The following is a 20916-nucleotide window of genomic DNA, read 5'->3' as shown; positions in this document are numbered from 1 at the left end:
TCTCCCTTATACCAATTTGAATGATAAAAGAGAGTATTTAAAAATTACAAAATTGATCTCGCCATACACAGCACAGTGATCGATAATATATCACGATGTAATGAGACTGTCACAAAAGTTAGCGGAAATTCCCTAGAGGAGAAAATGTCCAAATTTATCGCTTTTGAAACTCTACCTTTTGTAATTCAAATTGGTATGACATGCAGGAATAAAGTTGCATTTGCTGAATGAGGTATCAAAATACGCAAAACAAAATTCTCAATCTATCGACCACTTTATTTTGTAATTTAGTTTTAGTGTCTTCAAGAAATCACTCTTGATTGAAGTGTACATATACTTTTTTGCACAGTATACTTAACACATACGCGCATACTTGTCAAGTTTGTTCATCTTCCATGACATTTTAGTATTACCGGTAACATAAACGGTTCCCAAAAAATAAGTCCCCCTAAGAGTTTTTGGTATAATCCAAAAACAGCTTGATCAATTCTCTTGTTTTAAAGTTGGGAACATCGGCTGATTAGTTATGCATCAAGTGAATGGAGTTTTATTGTTATCTTTTATCATCTTCACTGAGAAATACAGCCATTTATAAAATTGTCGGCCAAAAAAAGTTACACTTTTCTACATTAGGCTTTTTATGCATGACTTTTGGTTTCAGACCTCTTTCACTTGAAGAAAATTAATCAAAAGGAATGTTTCTGTATTTTTGTTTTTATTCTTTCATTAAAATAACTTAAGTTAAGATGTTAATGAATTAATTTTTACTGCTGGATCCCTATACACTTGTTTCATTGGTCATTCCTTGAATAGTTCAAAAACATTTATATGGGTGGCCGTTATGAAGTCTCAATTTATTACAAGCGGACAAGTGAGGGACAACACCACCTTAAATGACTTTGCTGCAAACCCTGCCTGCAGATGCGGGGAACCAGCTTGACCAACAGCAGAGAAGAACGATGCAGAAGAACATGCAGGAAGGCCTATTCATTATTGAAAGACATTAATAAGCTGCAGCATTCATTTTAATTTATTCACTGAACCATAAAAACTGTTTTTGAATGTGTAACACCTAAATCAGGAAAAGCTTAAATTTAATTTAAATATGCTTCTTTTTGATTAAATTACTCACTTAAAGGGCAAAAATTGTCAAACACAAATTGAAGCCTATGTAGAAAATGCAACTTTTTTTGGCCGAAAATTTCATAAATAGCTGCATCAGTAGGAACAAAAAGCCGCTCACTTGATGCATAACTAATCAGTCTATGTTCCAAACTTTAAAACAAGAGAATTGATCAAGCCGTTTTTGTATTACACTAAAATGTCTTGGGGGAGGGCTTACCTTTTAGGAACCGTTTACATAAAAAAAAAATTTGTAGTTGATGCAATAATTATTTTGATGAGATGACATCCATGACTTTAAACAACAACTCTTTTTTCAAACACACGTTTACTTAGCATAGTGCTTTTGTAAAAGGTATTGATTTAAATTTCATCATATTTATATAAATTTAAAAACATTTCCAGAAGTGTAGTAGGCTTGTAATCTTGTAGGAAACGCTGTATTATGTTGAAATAAAATAAAAACACTGATTTGCTGTTGGTATTCAAAATGGGACCAAGTTTCAAAAAGTGAGCCGAGGTGGGTTTTTTAAACTTGCTGATTTCTTTACGTTGTCAACGTTTTTTGGTAGATTTCTTTTCTTTTTATGAATGTAACCAAGCAGCTCCAAGCTTGGAAAGTCATCAGGTTACAAAGTGCTCCATAAAACGAAAAATAGATGTTTGAAGTTGCTGTTCATGATTTATGACAATAAATAATTAAACAAAACTTTATCAGTCGTTTATTTTAAAACTTGCTCGTCACGCGTGACTGAGGCGTACACAATGATCAATATATATTTTAATATACTTTAATTATTCAAGGCAACGTAAATATGTACAGAAAATGTAAATATGAACAACACACACCCAATGTTGACAATGCCACAGAGATACGGATTTACTTCCAAGTTGGAACTGGTAAATGCGCATATATTTAAGCCTATACTACGGAAGCGTCTAAATGCCCCGACTGGGCAAGATAATCGTGTTTGAATGTTTGTGGTTCTTTATAGCCCTGCGGGGCAATCTACTTGGCTATCCAAATTTCGCGGTTTGTGGTTCTTTGTAGCCCTGCGGGCCAACCTAGTTGGATATGCCTATTAAGCGGCGGTTATCTGCGATCTTTCGTGGTTTGTGGTTTTAATTTCCCTTATCAAGCACTGCCATCTATCGGGAGCTAATTCATAGTTTAAGCTTTTTGGATATCCATATTTCGTGGTTTGTGGTTCTTTGTAGCCCTGTGGGGCAATCTAGTTGCAAATACAAATTTCGCGGTTTGTGGCTCTTCATTTCATTTCATTTCATTTTATCGCGGTTTGTGGTCTTAATTTGTTGGATATCCATATTTCGCGGTTTGTGGTTCTTTATAATCTATAGGCCTGTGGGCAATCTAGTTGGATATCCAAATTTCGCGGTTTGTGGTTTTTTGTAGCCCTGCAGGCCAACCTAGTTGGATATGCCTAGTAAGCGGCGGTTATCTGCGATCTTTCGTGGTTTGTGGTTTTAATTTCCCTTATCAAGCCTGCCCTCTATCGGGAGCTAATTTATAGTTTAAGTTTGTTGGATATCCATATTTCGTGGTTTGTGGTTCTTTGTAGCCCTGTGGGGCAATCTAGTTGCATATCCAAATTTCGCGGTTTGTGGCTCTTCATTTCATTTCATTTCATTTTATCGCGGTTTGTGGTCTTAATTTGTTGGATATCCATATTTCGCGGTTTTTGGTTCTTTGTAGCCCTGCGGGGCAATCTAGTTGGATATCCCTATTAAGCGGAGGTTGTCGGCGATCTTTCGCGGTTTGTGATTTTAATTTCCCTTATCAAGCCCTCTATCGGCAGTTAATTTATAGTTTAAGCTTGTTGGATATCCAAATTTCGCGGTTTGTGGTTCTTTATAGCCCTGCGAGGCAATCTAGTTGGATATCCAAATTTAACGGCAGTTGTTGGCGATCTTTCGCGGTTTGCGGTTTGTGGTTCTTTATAATCGATAAGCCTGCGGGCAATCTTGTTGGATGTGCAAATTTCGCGGTTTGTGGTTCTTTGTAGCCCTGCGGGGCAATCTAGTTGGATATCCCTATTAAGCGGCGGTTGTCAGCGATCTTTCGCGGTTTGTGATTTTAATTTCCCTTATCAGGCCCTGCCCTCTATCGGGAGCTAATTTATAGTTTAAGCCTGTTGGATATCCATATTTCGTGGTGTGTGATTCTTTGTAGCCCTGCTGGGCTATCTAGTTGGATATCCAAATGTCGCGGTTTGTGGTTCTTTACAGCCCTGCAGTGAAATCTAGTTGGATATCAATATTCAGCGGCAGTTGTTGGCGATCTTTCGCGGTTTGTGATTTTAATTTGTCACAATTTATAATATTTATTGCAAATATAATTTCAGATTGAACTGTGAACAGAGCCAATGATAAATGTGTTTTAAATGACGAAGATGTCATGATAGTCAGGCATGGTGAAAGCATCTGGATGGTGAAAGTAGGCCTAGGCCTAAATGAGAATAAAAAATCAAACATGTTTGTTTGATGAAAAAAAATAATATCATAATAGCAATGGATGTTCGAGATTGTGTTATTCTTGATTTATGACAATAAATTGGTTAATAAAACAATAAGAAAAAAAGTGGTGGGAAGTTTCGAACTTGAGCAAAAATTCATAAATGGATTAGAAGTCCAGGACCTTAACCGCTTCGCCACGGGGACGACCCGATATAACGACGTGTGAAAGTGGAGTATTTATTAATATGAATGTATGCTGTGGTCCGGAAAGAATAAAAGAATTGCGATAAACTTGATTTTTTGGCGAATGGGATCCAGAATTTGTATGTAGGGTATCCAGGAATATACTAGGGTATATTTGAAAGTGAATCTCAAAAGGTAGTGTGACAGTGACAGCCATGTATGGCTGTAGCAGTGACGAAAGATTGTGGATATCAGTATGATTAGCTATGATTTTCCACTAATTTTGGCTATGAAATACCGCGTGAAATAGAGCAAGAATGTTTATTTATTATCAAACAATCGGATTGACTGTATGATTGGTGTAACTTTTGAATTAATGAGTTATTAAAATATTACACTTTGGATAGTAAAAACGATTTAGCATGGTTTTAGATATATTTTGTACCCAGCGAAAAATATCATAGAACAATAGCGTTTTGTTTCGTGTAAATATAGTCCCGCGGTGCATCTTCTTATTCTTCTTTATCAGTCGTTTTTTTTAAAACTTGCTGGTCATGCTACCGCGTGACTCTAATATATATATATGTGTATGTTATCACACGAGTTGGGCGCAGCCCAACGAGTGTGATAACACACTTATACATTGGTTACAAACATATATCAACTAGTACCCCCTCATTATCACTGTAATTGATGTTATGATATCAGATATATTCCCTCAACTTGTACCCCTCATTATCACTGTAATTGATGTTATGATATCAGATATATTCCCTCAACTTTCACAGGTGGTCTGATAACACACTTATACATTGGTTACAAACATATATCAACTTGACAGGTGGTCTGATAACACACTTATACATTGGTTACAAACATATATCAACTTTGTACCCCCTCATTATCACTGTAATTGATGTTATATTCACAGGTGGTCTGACAGTTCTGTGTGTTCCCTGTCGTGTGCTCCCAATGATTCTCATTGCTGGAGTGGATGTTATGATATCAGATATATTCCCTCCACTTTCAGCACACTCTTTGAGTGAATTTCCTCCGTTCATATCACAGAACACCGCATACCAATGTATAAATATCTATATTGAAACTTTTGAACAACTATGTTACTCATGTCATGTAGGCCTATACAATGTATATCTGTAAGATTGGCACATACAACTGTACAAGTTACAGGGCCTATCGGCAGGGCTGTACCGTAAGGTAACACCCACTTCCAAGCAAGCAGGTAAGTGAAGTATACTGCTCCCATCAGAGAGGTAAGAAATTGTTGGGCTGGTAAATATTGGGCTGAAAAAAGTTCAATGTATTTTTGTTAAAATATCAGTCCATGTTGTATAATAATATGGTTTGCACAATAGAAAGGATTTGCTTACTTTGCGGATATTTTCATAACTAGTATAATCTCCTCCATGAAATTCTTGAAATGTTGCCATGATCATCAAAAGGCTTGCTGTATCAAAATCTGCAATGCTAATATACAGTAGATAAAGGACATGTTAATGTACGTCGCATCGGTTAGGTTTTAAAATAAGCACACTTCTAGGCTCTGGGGGTTGGGGGTAGTACTCAAGTTCGGTTTGTGTGCGGATGTACCGCTGAGAATGTGAAAGTGAACCCATCTATATACCATGTTTCCCAAGAAATTTGGACCCATCAAAATGTTCAGCCAAACTTAAATTGCTAAAGGCTTTGTAACTCTTCTAAAAGTTAAAAAACTTTGATTACAGTGAGTTGGGCAAAATTGGGCTACTTTTCTGAATTTATTTTGGAACAATTTCTCGTGTACCAAAATTGGCCTCGAAAAAGAGGTCATTGATATAATGGCAGAAAATGAGACCCATGTTTATGGCACATCCCCGTATGGTCATTTGTACTGAGTATACGCCTCACCGGGCTTCTAGGTTGATATCACAATGGTGAGGTGAGTTTTCAAACACCACACTGGTGGGTTTTGTGTTGTGACATTTCGTCTATATCCCTCTTGACTAACTGTTAAATTCTTGGCAGACTGCCTTTAGTTCCAGAAACTACCTGATATGTTCTCTTAATTTGCATACTGCTTGTGACACGGAATGGCTTCAAATCATCCCCCGGTAGGCATCTATACCCTAGGATACATAGTCTGGGCATACGGGCAGTTGAATCACTAGTGTGACAGTCTTATGTTTCAGAACATTAGGTAGTCTGCCAGGGTGCCAGCACCCGGCAGTCAACCGGCAGTTGGGTTTTTAAGCCATCCCCAAATCTCAAGTATGCCTACCTTGCGTATGGTTTTTTATTTTTTAATCTCAACACAAATGATTTGGCTATCTCCACATGGCTCTTGTTCAAACTAGATGAGCTGACATTTGTCCAGTTAACTTGAGTCTTGGATGAAGGAGGATGGTAAACTGAAGCTTCTATTGCATTTCCCCAATCTATGCAGTTTTGACATGACGCTGGTTGCTTGGGTTTTTTACCCCTGGGACAATTCCCTGTGGTGCATGGCGATATTAATATTGCTTGGTTGGCATGCCATACTTTCAGGCAATTGTCGACGCATACAATAGCTTTCTGGGTAACAAGATGGAGGCCTTTGAAACATTTATAGTAGATATCGTCATCAACTACACCACCAGCAGCCATGATGAAGTCTTGTGAGGTCTTTGAGATCTGCTGTAAAATAATATAAAATAATTAAGCAAACAAAATAAGCATGATCAAATATTTATAAGTGGATCAAAAACATGGAAAATCACAAACAAGAAAAGAAGGGGAAATAAAATTTGGTCTTCAGTAGACCGACCACACATGTAGCTTCAAAATTCGCATTTTAATGCAATTTTTTTTTCATGTTATGGCTATTTTGTTGAATTTCAATCAGAAAAAACAAATACAAATAGCAGCAAAAAAATCGTGGGCCGAGAAAAAATAAATAAAAATTAACGGGGATTTTCCCATAGCTTTTTTTACTAAAGCTTACTCCAGCACACCCAAAACGTTTTCTACATCATTCGCAAAAGGTTATAAAAAGGTTGTTAGAAACGTTTAAATGTCGGATTATATAAAGGATAAAGGGTATAAAACGTTTTAACATTTTTTGATATAAATCTACTGCAAATATTTTAACATAATGTTATTAAAGTGTTGACAAAATATTTGGCAAAAAATGTTTGCAAAATATAGTTTACAATTTTGTAACATTTTAAAACATTTTAGAAATATTGAGCGTAGTGTGTTTTCATACAAAACGTTTTCATGGCCTATAACCGACATTTAATGATTTAATGTTAGGCCTAAACCAAAACCCAAAATATAACTTGTTTAAAACGTTTTTGTGTTTGTTATAACCTACTATAAGTATAAATGAATCATCTGAACCCGGGTATATCATATGTATATGGCAAGCCATTGAGACCATAAACGCACTGTACATGTAGTCTAAGACCAGGTAGGGAGAGAGGGTTCCCGCAGGGCCGGACCGCATGGCCTGGGTTCCCGTGCACCCCGCGGGCATCACCCCATTGATACATGTATATATTGTAAAAGTACATTTTTAAACAAGCCTCAAAGCATCAAGGGCTCGACACGAAAGCACCAAATATGCTTATCTCATAAGGTTTTTGTCAATATTTAAGATATGGTAGGTCTATATAGTACCGTCACCCTCTTGCACTTTCTGGGATCAATGTATATGCCTAATAGATAGATAGATAGATAGAGATAGATTTTATTTGGCAATTCAAAAAACATTATACAATACATCAGAACAGAATAAATGCATTAAAATACATCACACAACATATTTATAAAACAACATACAATGCCAAGGATAGCTCCAAGAAAGCCCTAAAAGGGCTTATTTCCATTGGGGTCCTTTATATAATAAAACATCAATTACATAAAAAATTATTGCACATTTGGTGAAACAACTGCATAATTATGATAAAACTGCATAATTATGATAAAACAGATTCAAATTAAGATAAAAGTGCTTTTAAGGGGGTACTACACCCCTAGCCAATTTTTTGCTTATTTTTGCGTTTTTCTCAAAAATTATAACGCATTGGTGACAAGTAAGATATGTATATTATAGGGCAAGGACTCCTGCAAGGACTACAACTACTGCACTGAAAATTCAGCAACTCAAGGCAAGTAGTTATTGATTTATTGATCAAATATTGGTTTTCCTCATTTTTGACTGTAACTCCACAACTGTTGTCTGTGCTGAAATAAAATTTCCAGTGTAGCAGTTGTAGTCCTTGCCCCTATAATATACATATCTTACTTGTCACCAATGCGCTATAATTTTTGAGAAAATGCAAAAATAGGCACAAATTGGGCAGGGGTGTAGTACCATACCCCCTTAAAGTGATTTTAACTGCCTTTTTGAACTGTGAATGAGTTGTGGATTGTTTAACATCAATTGGAAGCAAATTCCATTCCTGTACACCAGTAAAAAGAAGGTATTACACTTCTGGCCCCCTTCCCCCATATATTTTGTTCTCAATTTACATTTAATAGTAAAATGTTAATTAATGCTGATAAAGTTTAACCAAGATAAACAACATAATTATATGATTTTGATTTAAACTTTTGATCCAAACACAAGGAATTAATTCCTACCTCGGAATTTTCAGATGGTACTCCATCTTTCATCAGCGAGTGAGTGACTGTATCAGGTCGTGATTTTCTTGACCTTTGACCTGATAACAGACTCGTAGACTCCTGAAAGCTTGAACCGGCCCCCGTCTTTGTTGAGAGATGGTTGGTTGGCTTTGATGTGAACTGCTTCTTTGACTCCACGTTGGAACCACCTGCTGTCTCTGTCAAGTATGCGGACTTTATCCAAGTCCACAAAATGTCCCGGAGACAATGCTTTAGTGAAATGCGGATACCCCAAATGGGCTCTCGATAAAGCTACAGCACCAAAAACTCACAAAACGAGCGACGTGGGCGATAAACACCCAAATAAAGGTCACGTAGTTCTCCCCTATATCAAAGGCACTTCTGAAGCCATTAGAAGGACTTTTAGTAACTACGGTGTTAGCGTTTTCTTCAAACCGACCCGCACACTAAGACAAATCCTCGTGTCACCCAAGGACGATCACGACCTGATACAGTCACTCACTCGCGCGTCGCTGATGAAAGATGGAGTACCATCTGAAAATTCCGAGGTAGGAATTAATTCCTTGTGTTTGGATCAAAAGTTTAAATCAAAATCATGATTTATACCAACACAGATGAACTTTCATGAACGTTAACATAATTATATCCTTTGGTGTTTGTTGAATTCGAGTGGTTTTGCTATCAACTGCAGATAGCTCAAATTTAAATGCCCGTTGGTTCCCTTTTTTGTCTGCTGAACGAGATAAAGCGATATTTTATAGAATCATGTTACTGGTGTGCTATTTTCTAAAGATCAAATTAAAATTTCAAATGTTGCAACATTTTCTTTTGGTTTAGAATTTTCAGGTTTTTTTGTTTTATCTACAAAATAGGTGTAGGCCTATAGCTGAAATAAAATGCAGGCCTATCTTGTCATTTTTGTGATCCCCCGGAGCGAGATAGAGTGATATTTTTGAATCAAATTAAGCCTACTGGTGCTATATCTACTGAGAATCAAATTAAAATTTCAAGTGTTACAACATTTTGTTTGGGTATATATTTGAATTCATGTTTTCTTTATCTACTGAAGATAGCTGAAATAAAATGCAGACCTATGTTGTCATTTTTGTCTCCTGAACGAGATAGATTAAATATTTTAGAATTAGGTCTGTTGGTGCTAGGCCTATAAATATCTACTGAAGATCCAAATCAAGCAGTGAAGACTTGCTCTAAACATGCTGGTTAACAAAGTTCCTTGTATCTGATCCAGAAAGTTCACTTACTTGTGTACGTTTCAACAACACCTGTTGTCTTTATCAACACTTGATTGGTAGTGACTGCTACTGACAACCGACGCTAGACGTAGTTCCAGCGTTGATCTTAGAGTTGCCAGTTGATTTTCCTCCAAGGGATTTTTTAGGTCCCTGTTTCAGAAAGTCATCATATATGTGAGATAGTTGGTACTGTCCTTCATCTCTGTTCATGGTGGTGCATGCCCTTCCTCTTTCTTATTTCTAGAGCCTCCTTTATCCAGCGAGTGTATCTATTTTGCTCCGTGCCGATGACCTTAGCTTCCCCCCATCCAATGATGTGATTCTTGTCGACGACATGGTCAGTGATGGCCGACTTGTGTGTAGCTGACAGCGATTCCTTTCTACCTGCTCTGGTGGTAACCGTTTTGCTCATTTTCTCTGCCTCACTTCTGTGCTCTTCAAGTCTTGTGCCAAACTTCCTACCTGTTTCGCCTATGTAGGACAAATCGCAGTTCTTGCAGGGTATCTTGTATACCGCATCCGTGGTGTTGTTAGGATCGCGTTTGTACCAGCTGTTTTCTGAGAGTGTCGTGCGGTTTCATCGCAGTAGAAATGTTGTAACTCTTCATGACTCTAGAAATTCTTTCAGTAACACCCTTAAAAATCAACTGGCAACTCTATGATCAACGCTGGAACTACTTCTAGCGTCGGTTGTCAGTAGCAGTCACTACCAATCAAGTGTTGATAAAGACAACAGGTGTTGTTGAAACGTACACAAGTAAGTGAACTTTCTGGATCAGATACAAGGAACTTTGTTAACCAGTTTACTATACCGATCCTGATGAATCTGTTCAATCATGTCTAAACATGCTTATTTAGTTCTTGCTTTTAAATGTCTATTTTTGACCACCATACTGAAAATGTCTGTCTTCAGTAGATAGCACCACTAACACGGTTCTAAAATAATAAGCTCTCTCTTTGAGACAAAATGGCAACATGCATTTAATTTGAGTTATCTTCAGTAGATAGGAAAAACATGCGGATTCAACATAACTTGCAAAGGAAAATATCGAAACCCTTAGGTAAAGCCAAGAATTTTCTGCTTTACAAATGCGAAATTCCGCTTTTCTCCGCTTCGTAATTTTAGCACATTTCTGACATAATAAAATTTCACAAGAATCTGTGAAAATGACGCATTGCAGCATGTTTGCAGCCCGGCCAATGTGACGATCATTGCGATGTTGCAAAGTTGGGATGGGTGATTGGGTATCATGGCTGCAATGGGAGGTAGGACAGGCGTTGTACGGTAAATCTATGACGGATTTTACTTTATTTTGATGAATTTTGAAGACCCATTTCATTTAGTATTTTATTTCTTTCTTTTCAAATGTATTTTATTCTTTTTTCTAGGTGATTTTGCTTATTTTTTTTATTTTTTTCTCAGAAATGCGTTTTCCGCTTTACCTCCGAATTCCGCGATTTTCGCGGAATTTCCGCAACGCGGAGAATTCTTGGCTTTACACTTAGGGTATCAAATGCGGGTAAATAAATCATCCTTCTTTCTATGTTGAAATATTGTGAAAACAATTAGCCTATTTATAGTTCGGAAGCTATAGGAGTATTTATAGCAGCTGTGTATTTTCACTATACTATCTGGTCCAATTGCTCTATTCTGGGAGCACTTTATCCACTGTATTTTGTTGGTGTTTTTCTTGTATCATATATGCTGCCCGAAAATATACTGCGCCAAGAAAGTATCCTTACACTTGGAAAAATAATCACAATTTCAAAACTAAACCGTATTGGAGTATATTTGTTTTTGTAATAGATGCACTATCTAATCCAGCACATTATGACACCACATTGAATCCAATGACCTCAAGAAGTAAAGTTACAAGCAATTGAATAGACGAAGGTCCAGTTTTAAAAGCGACAAATTGGCCTATACAAGGCGCAAAAAGATTCCAACAAGCGCAACAAAGAGACTACACAGTTTCTTCAATGAAGCCTTATTTAAAGCAGTATTAATTTCAGTTTTTACTTCTCTGTACTTTTGATAACTTTCATTTTATGCACACACAAATTGGCCATTTACCACTCTCAAACCAGATGTCTAGTCAGTGGAGTTTCCAATAGGCCAGTGTGTCACTTTTAAAACCGGGCCTTCGTCTAATCTAAATGCTTGTAACTTTGCTTCTTGCAGTCACATTGGATTCAATAGGGTGTCAAAATGTGCCGGATTAAATAGTGCATCTATTAAAAAAAAAGGTACCCCAATGTAGTTCAGTTTTGAAATTGTGATTATTTTTTCAAGTGTAAGGATACTTTCTTGGAGCAGTATACCTTTGATAGCTTACAGACTTTGCAAAAACTTTTATATCAGGACAATTACTTTTGAAATTTGAGGAACAAACTTACATAGTGATACTGAAAAAGAAGACACAAAGAAAAGCAATTTTGTCATATTACTGACACCTATAGCCAATTTATTTGTAAATCAGTATTGAAGTTACAAATATAAATGTACATAAATACGCTTATCTGATACTTTGGTATACAGGGATTCTGGCGGTTTCTCTACCGGTAGTCAGTTTGACTGAACGTCACTGCGTAACCAGGAACTACGTCGCACAGGAACGTGTACTGTAGGCTCCTCTGATACAGTGATACCGTGTGTGGGGTGGTCTTCAATGGACGCCCTGTTAGAACCCGCATATTGTATTGTTGAAAATTTCTCTGTCAAACTGACTTCCGGTTTTGGTTGTCAGTTACCTATATATCCGAATACCCCTAATTCCGGTCTGTATGTCATGCAAGACTGATATAGGTCAATAATTAGGGAACGTAATTTCAACACCATGCACCATTAATCAATAAATTTAAATAAACTGATTTCTAAAGAGGCAACTTATCAGTCAATCTGTCCTAGGACCTCTAATAAAAGTCAGAGTCCTATATCCACTAGCCCAGTCACCACAGAGGGATATGTGTTGCCAAAGATGGGGTTTCTGTAACCTCCATATTTATACAATAAACACTATATATTATTATGCCACGTTTAATAAAAGATTATGAATATTTAATCCATGTCAACATGATGTCTCCTAATTTGCATGCATATCATATCCTTACATGGCACATTAAAAAAAAAAGCTCCACCATGGCCGACAGTCCATTTATACATGGCAGTATATGATAGAAGTACAAATTCTCTTTCAGGTGACGAAAAAAGAAAATCCTGTTCTACGGGCCTGACCGACCCAGAGTTTGAAATAATTGGGAAAAAATTTTCCTGTACAAATGAATGCCGACCCAAATTTCAGGAATTAAAAAAAAAAAAAAAGGCCAACCGACCGACCCTACTTGAAAGGTCCGTCCGCCCGTAGAACAGGGCTTCTTTTTTTCGTCGCCTTATCTATCTCTGTATGAGAAAAACAGAAAAAAAATAGGCACTTTGAAACTTGTATTATGAGGAAGACATTGATAACAATTAATTAATACAGTCAATAAATCCTTATTAGGATAAACAATACTTATAATTGAAGACCTGAGCGCAAGAAGACCGTAAGTCCACTTGGCCCCTCAACATGTATACACTCAAGTTGCGTATAGTTTCGTAATGTTTTAAACATGTTCAGGGCCCAAAACAAATCTTTCACAACCTTTCATGATGTTTTCACCCTGGAACATGTATTAAACATTATAAAACCCTAAGACACTATACGTAACTTTAGTGTATACAAAACATAATTATGTAGATGAAAAAGAAGATAAAAACTAGAGCGGTTCTCGGCTTTCGCGGTTCTCGGCATTCGCGGTTCTCGGTAGTGTGGGTTGGTCCGTATGTGACGTTTCTGTTCAGAACCTTGTGTGACCCTCCCCCCAGAAAAAAAATCATCCGCCACCACTGGTTATAACAAGGGCCTTGTAAATGCAACTGGTGAGACAGAGCCTCGAATGACGTTTGTGTTTTCAGTCTGATTTCAGTTCCCTAACAGGTACAAAGTTTACGCATTATCATAAGGCCTACCAAGTATTGTATGTCCTATAATCTCTTATGTATGACATGGATCTTTACCATGATTGTGCAAGCAAAAAAAATATCATTTCAATACCCCAAACATGCGTTAAAAAAGACCATGTTTTACACATGCAACCTCAAGTTTAGACATATAATTTAATTTTCCCTAAACCCTCATGCACGGGAAAAATCATGCCGCCACCATTGGTTATGACAAGGGCCTTTTAGGGTGCACACCAGTAAATAACGCCCACTGACTTTCTGTACAGACAGGGGCCGGGAAAACAACTCAGTTCTTCAAAACTTCCCCTTTCTGCAAGCAGAAGGTCAGATGACGACATCCATTGTAAAAATTAATATATGGATTTCAGGATTTTTTTTCCAGAAATATTGTAAAAAGTTCAACCTATAACCCATACAGCTAACGCCACCTCACAAACAGCTTGGTGTTTCTGAAATGTAACACATTTTGAAAGTCGTCAGAAAAAGTCGGATCCTGCTAAATTTACACAGACAATCTAATTTACAGGCCTAAATGATGATTAAATATGAATCAGGGCCTAATAGTTGCCTTTTAAGCCTTTTCTAATGTATTACATTAAGTCATATTGCACATTTCCTCGTTTCAAATACTGTTTTTTTCCTTCCAGGGTGTAGCTAGACTTCTCCGTACTCCACTTGCCAATTGTGCTTCTGGCTATTGCATTTAAGCTTAAAACTCTGATTATTATTTGTGCACAATTGATAGATTTTCACATCTAATCTTTTCAGTCACCGTACGCCCTCTGTTTGTTAGCTTCCCAAGTGGACTACTGACTTTGGATTGCGGATAACTTTTTAACACGGGATTCTATGGAGAGTTAGGCCAATTTCTGGCCTAACTAAAATTGGTCATGATGTAATGCATCTTTAAATGAATCTGGCTTGTGATTGATCCCCCAGATATCGTTATTGATTGAACAAATTCATCAGGATCGGTAGAGTAAACTAGTAAACCAGAGTTCGTAGTATCTGATCCAAGAAAATGCACTTACTGTGTACGTTTCAACAACCACTGTTGTCTTTGTCAACACTTGATGAGGAGTGACTGCAATCTACTGACAACCAACGCTAGAGGGATATGTAAAATCAGGCGGTTTTTGGCGATTTTAGCCATTAAGCCCCCCCACCGCATAAATCTGAAAGCCCCTCTGAGCCCCCTCCTGGAGACGCTATTGCAAAATCAATGGAGAGAAACTATACTACCTTGTTTCTTAATCAAATGTAACGGGGTACATCAGGCAACTATGAGAGCCAAAAAGGCCTCAAATTGAGCAAAGAAAGACATTAATTTTCACGTGCATTTCAACCAAGACGCTTCATTAGCGGTGTTCGCCCTTAATGTCATATTATCATGACCGTTTTATTTTGTTTTATGTTAAAGGCTGGGGTATGAACGTTTGGACAGTATTTATTGTGGGACATTAGAGCACATCAGACATATCGAATTGCATTCTGAATACTAAGAATGTCCTGATATCAAATAAGTTTGATTTTTTGAAATTCGCAATGTAATACACATTTTATGACAAATCATTAAAAATTGATATTTTTGATATATAACAGTCCTCGAAGTAAATTTTATAAATTTAATGATACATTCTTTAAGTATATGTAGCTGGGAGGAAAGGCCGACGATCAATTGAAAATTTTGACCTTTCGTATTGAAGATATGGATCAAAAAAAAAAAAAAAAAGGTCTTTTTGGGAAATAAAATCCATATCTTCAATATGAAAGGTCAAAATTTTCAATTGATCGTCGGCTTTTCCTCCCAGCTACATACACTTTAAGAATATGTCATTAGATTTATAAAATTTACTTCGAGGACTGTTATATATCAAAAATTTGAAAAATATCAAATTTTAATAATTTGTCATAAAATTTGCATTATATCGTGAATTTCAAAAAATGAAAATTATTTGATATGAGAAAGACATTCTTCGTATTCAGAATGCAATTCGATATGTCTGATGTGCTCTCATTTCCCACAAAAAATACTGTCGAAACGCTCAAAACGCTCATTCCAGATCCCTTAAGTATATGTCATATTACATGTTTCACATTTGTACGATTTTAAATAATTCTTTATCGTGTTTATAGGACATGCTCTGTTATATTTTTATATCCTCTTTTCATTCTTGAAAAGATAGATCATGCTTTTTATTTCACCCATTGGGTATTTCTTTATTAATTTGTGTTTATAATATGGCGATTTCAAGTGGGATAATAACTCCTGGATGACGTAAGCATAATGTTGATAGATTTAAATATCATTATAAATAGGCACTTAATAATAATGATATTGAAATAAATTGATAAATAGATAAATTAATAGATAAATAAATAAAAGATATATAAGCCTAGATAAATAATAAATAAATGATAAAGTAGGAGTAAATTGCAAACATTAAATATCTTAGAGCAAATGAGCATTTAATAAGTTTTTGCGACAAATATTTTGCCCTTCTTGTACGTTTTATCATTATTTTATCTTTTACTAATTTTTTGGGACATGCTCGCTTATTTATTTTTTATGTGTTCCTCTTATCATTTGTGAAGTATTTCTTTATTTTTGTTTTAGTACAAGTGATCACTGAGTATGTTTAACTGTGGAAATATCGGTAGATAAGGTGTTTTTATTTCACCCTTGAGTATTATTTATAAGTGTATCAACATACATTTCACATGTCATGATTTTTCATTGTTTTATTTTAAAGCAATTCTTTATTGGGGTGCATGCTCTCATATATTAGGTGTTTTTTTTTCATGTTCCTCTTGTCATTCTTGATAGATGGCTGTTTATTTATGTCGCGTGTTAAGTATTTTTTTAATTTTTGGTCGAAGTGTATAATTATCATCACATGCTGTACGCTGTTTATTTATTTCGCCCTCATTTTCTTTTACTTTTGTTTTTAGATCTTTAGTTCTTTATTTTTGTTTCTGTGAATATCATCCGAAAAGTAGGCCTTCTGCACATTATGATTTTTCCTTGCTTTATTTAACTCTTTACTGGGGTGCATGCTCTCTGCTGGGTTTTTTCATGTTCCTCTTATCATTATTGACAAGATAGCACCTGCTGTACGCTGTTTATTTATTTCGCCCAAAATTATTTCTTTACTTTTGTTTTTAGATTTTGAAGTTGATATCATGATATCACACGCTATGTTTTATACCAACCGCATTGTCTGGTTAAAGACAGTTCTTGTTTTAAATCCTGAATACAATGTCAACATTCAGTTCGTTCATCTCACAATGCGGTGCGATGTTATATAACTGTATATATTGCAGGGTTGCCAAACCCGCGATGTAATAGGCCTAGGTCAATAGGATGAGTTTTGAAGATTTTCCTCGCGACAATTTCCTGTCCTATAGACACCAATTGATGGTTAAGAAAAATATTGCATGACTTCTCAACATTGGCTTACGCGACTTCTGGTAGTTTTTTATCTCATAGAAACCAACGGTTGATAAAAAAATATTGGGCGACTTTTCAATGATTTGACCCGCGGTTTGCCCTCATTTGTTTGGCAACCGTGGTCTGTGTTAAGTGAATATATTTCGGTAAGAAAATAATTATCATAGACCATGTAGACAGAACGGACAATAGTCATAGGCGCTCTCCTCCATTTTGAGAAATATACTTTTACACACACACTACATTTATAATTAAAATGATCAGCCTTAAAGTTTTACCTTTTAGTGGGTTAAGGGCTGGGGTATGAACGTTTGGACAGTATTTATTGTGGGACATTAGAGCACATCAGACATATCGAATTGCATTCTGAATACGAAGAATGTCCTTCTGATATCAAATAATTTTGATTTTTTGAAATTCGCAATTTAATACACATTTTATGGCAAATCATTAAAAATTGATATTTTTGATATTTAACAGTACTTGAAGTAAACTTTATAAATCTGATGATTTATACTTAAAGTGTATGTAGGTGGGATGAAAAGCCGACGATCAATTAATTTGTGTTTATAATATGGCGATTTCAAGTGGGATAATAACTCCTGGATGACGTAAGCATAATGTTGATAGATTTAAATATCATTATAAATAGGCACTTAATAATAATGATATTGAAATAAATTGATAAATAGATAAATTAATAGATAAATAAATAAAAGATATATAAGCCTAGATAAATAATAAATAAATGATAAAGTAGGAGTAAATTGCAAACATTAAATATCTTAGAGCAAATGAGCATTTAATAAGTTTTTGCGACAAATATTTTGCCCCTTCTTGTACGTTTTATCATTATTTTATCTTTTACTAATTTTTTTGGGACATGCTCGCTTATTTATTTTTTATGTGTTCCTCTTATCATTTGTGAAGTATTTCTTTATTTTTGTTTTAGTACAAGTGATCACTGAGTATGTTTAACTGTGGAAATATCGGTAGATAAGGTGTTTTTTATTTCACCCTTGAGTATTATTTATAAGTGTATCAACATACATTTCACATGTCATGATTTTTCATTGTTTTATTTTAAAGCAATTCTTTATTGGGGTGCATGCTCTCATATATTAGGTGTTTTTTTTTTCATGTTCCTCTTGTCATTCTTGATAGATGGCTGTTTATTTATGTCGCGTGTTAAGTATTTTTTTAATTTTTGGTCGAAGTGTATAATTATCATCACATGCTGTACGCTGTTTATTTATTTCGCCCTCATTTTCTTTACTTTTGTTTTTAGATCTTTAGTTCTTTATTTTTGTTTCTGTGAATATCATCCGAAAAGTAGGCCTTCTGCACATTATGATTTTTCCTTGCTTTATTTAACTCTTTACTGGGGTGCATGCTCTCTGCTGGGTTTTTTCATGTTCCTCTTATCATTATTGACAAGATAGCACCTGCTGTACGCTGTTTATTTATTTCGCCCAAAATTATTTCTTTACTTTTGTTTTTAGATTTTGAAGTTGATATCATGATATCACACGCTATGTTTTATACCAACCGCATTGTCTGGTTAAAGACAGTTCTTGTTTTAAATCCTGAATACAATGTCAACATTCAGTTCGTTCATCTCACAATGCGGTGCGATGTTATATAACTGTATATATTGCAGGGTTGCCAAACCCGCGATGTAATAGGCCTAGGTCAATAGGATGAGTTTTGAAGATTTTCCTCGCGACAATTTCCTGTCCTATAGACACCAATTGATGGTTAAGAAAAATATTGCATGACTTCTCAACATTGGCTTACGCGACTTCTGGTAGTTTTTTATCTCATAGAAACCAACGGTTGATAAAAAAAATATTGGGCGACTTTTCAATGATTTGACCCGCGGTTTGCCCTCATTTGTTTGGCAACCGTGGTCTGTGTTAAGTGAATATATTTCGGTAAGAAAATAATTATCATAGACCATGTAGACACAGAACGGACAATAGTCATAGGCGCTCTCCTCCATTTTGAGAAATATACTTTTACACACACACTACATTTATAATTAAAATGATCAGCCTTAAAGTTTTACCTTTTAGTGGGTTAAGGGCTGGGGTATGAACGTTTGGACAGTATTTATTTTGGGACATTAGAGCACATCAGACATATCGAATTGCATTCTGAATACGAAGAATGTCATTCTGATATCAAATAATTTTGATTTTTGAAATTCGCAATTTAATACATATTTTATGGCAAATCATTAAAATTGATATTTTTGATATTTAACAGTACTTGAAGTAAACTTTATAAATCTGATGATTTATACTTAAAGTGTATGTAGGTGGGATGAAAAGCCGACGATCAATTGAAAATTTTGACCTTTCGTATTGAAGATATGGATTTTTTTTTCCCAAAAGACCTAAAAAATAAGGTGTTTTGGGAAAAAATCAATATCTTCAATATGAAAGGTCAAAATTTTCAATCGACCGTCGGCTTTTCCTCCTGCTACATACACTTTAAGAATATATCATTAGATTTATATAATTTACTTCGAGGACTGTTATATATCAAAATGTGAATAATATCAAATTTTTATAATTTGTCATAAAATTTGTATTATATTGTGATTTTCAAAAATGAAAATTATTTGATATCAGAAAGACATGCTTCGTATTCAGAATGCAATTGATAGGTCTGAGGTGCTCTCATGTCCCACAAAAAATACTGTCGAAACACAATAAACGCTCATTTTAGATCCCTTAAGCCAAACCTAAGTGGATGAAATATAAATCAACACTTCTGGCACTGATTGGTTTCCGTAGCTGTTATATGGAATACGAGCTGTCTGTAGCTACAAAATTGTCTGCAAATCGGCTTTTGCCGGGCCTCTCTTTTTCGGCGTTTTTCTCATTAAATTAGGGTCCCGTTCAAATAAAAAATAAACTGGTGTCTAGGTGTAATCACAGTTAACACACCAGGAAAATTATAGAATATACAACAACCTAGTTACACCTGTAGACTGCGAACAAACATGCACCTGGCCAGACCTGGCCGTAAAACAAAGTGTTCTCCCTACGGATACCCTTAAGGGTCACACAATTAAGAATTGGATGATTAGTAAACAAAAAGGTGTTAGTCTGAGGGGACAGCTGTGTGCATGGCTTTGAAATTCTAATTTTACCATATTTTTAAAGTTGTTTATCCCATGTTCCAAGAACAATTTAAATTTTTTTTTTAATTTGTCATGGAAAAATTCTGTGGGCAAAAAAAAAAAAATTGTGCATATTATATATCGTTTATCGGCAACTACAAAGGAAAACAACAAAGTATAAAATCCCATACCGTTTTGATGTTTTTTCCAATATTTCCCCTGAGTCACACTTTTGTACCCTAACAAAAATTGAATTACCAGTATGTGGGTAAGAATGTAGGTTTTGAAAGTTTTAAGTATCTCAGTCAAGCTTATTGTATGGGCGGAGCCATAGGCGGAGAGCCATACTTTAATTTTGTTTTGCAATATTTGTTCGCACGTTTAAGGGGTTATCTAGCCACTGTGTAGATTGAAAGTTGCAGGGTATATAGTATGTAAGCGAATGAAGAAGTAGATAGATTTTCTATAATAATATGTGTTCAGGAGAGGAGATATTTAACAAAAACAAAAACACCCAAGTCCGTCAAATGCACGAATAAGAATACGTGTATAAGATAGGCCTATGCACCATTGTGCATGATTGTGGAATTGCCGCAGCTGATTAGAATCGTTCATTTCGTGCGGTACCTGATTAGAGTCGTTCATTTCGTGCAGTAAATAGCGGGCAATGGGT

This window comes from Amphiura filiformis, chromosome 7 (genome assembly GCF_039555335.1).
Source record: "Amphiura filiformis chromosome 7, Afil_fr2py, whole genome shotgun sequence".
Classification (NCBI taxonomy): domain Eukaryota; kingdom Metazoa; phylum Echinodermata; class Ophiuroidea; order Amphilepidida; family Amphiuridae; genus Amphiura; species Amphiura filiformis.
The sequence above is the reverse complement of the archived record's forward strand: the minus strand, read 5'-3'. Positions refer to the sequence as shown.